At 58.2% G+C, this 3,365-nt stretch overlaps 1 long non-coding RNA gene across 1 annotated transcript; it reads left to right on the forward strand.

The window, feature by feature from the left end:
- The first annotated feature begins 740 nt into the window (after positions 1-740).
- Positions 741-1,713, forward strand: LOC133276747 (uncharacterized). The gene is made up of 3 exons (XR_009745985.1): positions 741-930; positions 1,079-1,241; positions 1,486-1,713. It is a non-coding gene; the product is annotated as an uncharacterized LOC133276747 (long non-coding RNA).
- Positions 1,714-3,365: the final 1,652 nt, after the last annotated feature.

Raw genomic sequence — 3,365 nt, forward strand, 5'->3', positions numbered from 1 at the left:
TCTGTCCTGCTCAGCCCAGATGCCTGTGAGTTGGTTCCACAGGGAGCAGCCCTGCTCAGCACAAGGGAGCCTCTGGTCCAGGCTGTGGCAGTGGATCAGGAAACCAGCCAGCAGCTGCTGGAACCTCAGGGCATGACCCAAATGCTGGATGCGGCAGTGGACAAAGAGGAGAAAGAGTGGGTAGAGGACATTGATAAAGTGCTGTCCCAAGTGGAAGAGATCATCATACGCAACCTCTGGGTCAACCCCTCGGTCCCAGAGCTCTTCCAGGACCCCCAGGCCGATATCCAGGAGGGGTCTGACTTCCCCAGCAGCATGGACATTGAAGTGACAGGGGAGGCAGGTGGAGACCTGCAGAACACGTCTCCTATCCCAGCCGGACCCACAGCCACTGAGTCGACAGCTTCTACATTAGCTGCATCTGCGGAGGAAGAGGAGCACCGCGCACGTCTCACTCCAGTGGCACAGGAGGAGGTGGAACCGGCACCAGTTTCTCCTGCCTGCGTCGAGCAGGAGGCAGCACCACAGGCACAGAGGCAGGTACCTGCCCTGCTCAGCCCTGATGCCTGTGAGGTGGTTGTAGAAGAAATGGCAAGGACCGTCACTGAAGAGGTCCTGATCATGAGCCTGGCCGTTGTCCAGGGAGCCAGCCAGCAGCTGGTGGAGTATCAGGACATGACCCAAATCCTGGGTGTGTCAATGGCAGCACTGACGCCTGCAGCACCTGAGCACGTTGAGTCTGCTGTGGCTTCGGAGCCTCAGGGAGAGGCCAGTGCAGCCGCTGCCTCCCCAACAGTGCCTGAGGATGAAGTGGCTGCTTTCTTGACTGAGATCCCTGCAACAGAGCCTGGAACATCCCACATTCCTCCAGGAGCAGATGATAGTGGAGATGCAGCAGCTTCTCCCTTGTGTCGGGACTCTCGGCGCCAGGTGAGTGAGGCGCGTGTGGTTGGCACCGGGGATCCCAAGGCCTTGGACGGCAGCTCCCAGGTTTTGTGACAGGGCTATTTCTGGTGCTGCCTGTGTCATCCCACTGACATTGCCCCCATCCCCTGCCTGTGCTCTTGCTACCCTGCAGGGTAGGCTCAGACGCTTTGTGAGGAAACACCTGGGCAAGGCTGTGACTGTCATCCAGGGAACAAGGCAGCAGCAGGTGAAAGAGCCAGACGTGGCACAAAGCTTGGATGTGGAGTCACCGTCAACGTCGCCTGCTGTAGTTCAGGACAGCGAGAACCAGCCAGGTACTTGCCCGAGTTGGGTGGCACCCAGGCCAGACCGGCAGCAGTGTTTGCGTGAGTTCGGGTGTGTCCCAGCCTCCCCTCCATGGGCCGAAGGCTGCGTGGAGACCTCCTAGCAGACCTTCCAGTATCTGAAGGAGGCCAATGAGGATGCTGTTAAGGAGAAGTTCTTTACTGTAAGGGTGGTGAGGCACTGGAACGGGTTGCCAAAGGAAGTCCCTTGCCTACAGCTCTTCTTCCTCCACAGGCATTGCCACTCTTCCAGACCAAGGAGCGGCCCCACGGCGACGACTCTCCCGCTTCAGGAGAGTGCTGAGGGCTCTGCGCAAGGCTTTCACTTGCTCATGCCTCACCCCACGTGTGGAGGAGTAGCGCCCTGCTGCCAGCGCCAGGCCCAAGGCAGCTGTGCTGAGGATGTCATGCTGCAGCCTGCACTTGTTGTGGCTGCTTTCTTGGGCCAATAAATAATAACTCGTTTCCCCCCCCACTGCTCGTCTCTGCCTGTATGTTGGTTAGAGCATGTTTGTGTAATTCACGGACCTCTATATTTAATTAACGTAAAACAACTGACTTCAATCTAAGCGGCTACCTATCTGTTGCAATTAGTTCTAGTTTACACACAGTATGCTAGAGATTGGAAGAGACCTCAAAAGATCATCTCGTCCAGTCCCGCTTCCGGAGCGGGAACACCTACATAATGTTACACAGGAATGTGTCCAGGCGGGTTTTGAATGTCTCCAAAGATGGAGACTCCACAACCTCCCTGGGCAGCCTGTTCCAATGTTCCGTCTTGTACAAAAGGTTTTGGATTTTACTGGTATTTGACTTATGTTGTGGCTTCTTACAGTTCTGATTTTGGTCTTTGTGATACTGGTGAAAATGCTTAAAGTTAAGGAAAACCAAGGGGGAAAGGAGAGAAGCTCGGGCAGCTCCTGTGTTTGAGCGTGGGATGAGTGCTGGGGAGGCAGAGGTGGAGGGATGTCTGGCGGAGGGGGAGTGGGTTCTTCTCCTATGGGACCGGATGTGTGTGTGTGCGTGCTGTAGGGTGTTTTGGACGTTGGAAGTAAGACTGCCCTGGGCAGGGGAGTGTCATGGGGTGGCTCCGGTAGCTGAATTGCAACTGGACTGACAAGGGACCTGGGGAATCTACCCTAGCAGATCCACTGGTTACATGAAAACTAGGGACTAGAGGAAATAAAGTGGAATTTTAGTGGATACATGTTGCAGAATGACTCTAAGAGCAGGACCATAGAGTTCTGGAGGACTGTGCAAGCAAGGCAGGGGGTGGCCCCCACAGGTGGCCGGAGACCGGACCTGGGAGGAGAATGTGGAGGAAGCTGTGGGGGCTAACCAATACTGTTATGCCAAGAAGGAGTGGCTGAATACCACTCCTATATATGTGTGAACTGCGTCACAAATAAAGTAGAAGTTGCTTATCACCCATATTGGGTTGGCCTGTCTGCTTCTCCTCGCCGCTTACAAATGGCGCCCGAACAGGGACGCGGACTACAGGGCCCTGGTCGCTGGGGACCCGGATTACAGGGCTCCGACTAGCGGGGACCCGGAATACAGGGCCCCGGCCGACGGGGACCCGGGATACAGGGCCCCGGCCGACGGGGACCCGGATACAGGGCCCCGGCCGACGGGGACCCGGGATACACGGCCCCGGCTAGCAGGGACCCGGGATACAGGGCCCCGGTCGACGGGGCCCCGGCCGACGGGGACCCGGGATACAGGGCCCCGACTAGCGGGGACCCGGAATACAGGGCCCCGGTCGACGGGGACCCGGGATACAGGGCCCCGACTAGCGGGGACCCGGAATACAGGGCCCCGACTAGCGGGGACCCGGGATACAGGGCCCCGATCGACGGGGACCCGGAACGGCGAGTGAGCGGCGCCGGCGGCAGCGGCCGGGAAGCGCGGGCAATGCTGCTGCGGTGGCGTGACGGACCCGGGTGCTTGGACTAACCGAAAGAATCCGCCGCTGGGGCGTACCAGACACTGCTGCGTCGGGAGGCCGATCCGGAGACCGAGGTTACAGGACGACCCAGAAGAAGACGATCCGGAAAAGGCTGGCCATGAAAATGGACCGAGAGGTAGCCCTGGACTTATTACAGTGCTTCTTAT

Source organism: Pezoporus flaviventris, unplaced genomic scaffold (genome assembly GCF_033815535.1).
Source record: "Pezoporus flaviventris isolate CSIRO_AGI_PZ_B2104156 unplaced genomic scaffold, CSIRO_AGI_Pfla_v1 ptg000046l, whole genome shotgun sequence".
NCBI lineage: Eukaryota > Metazoa > Chordata > Aves > Psittaciformes > Psittacidae > Pezoporus > Pezoporus flaviventris.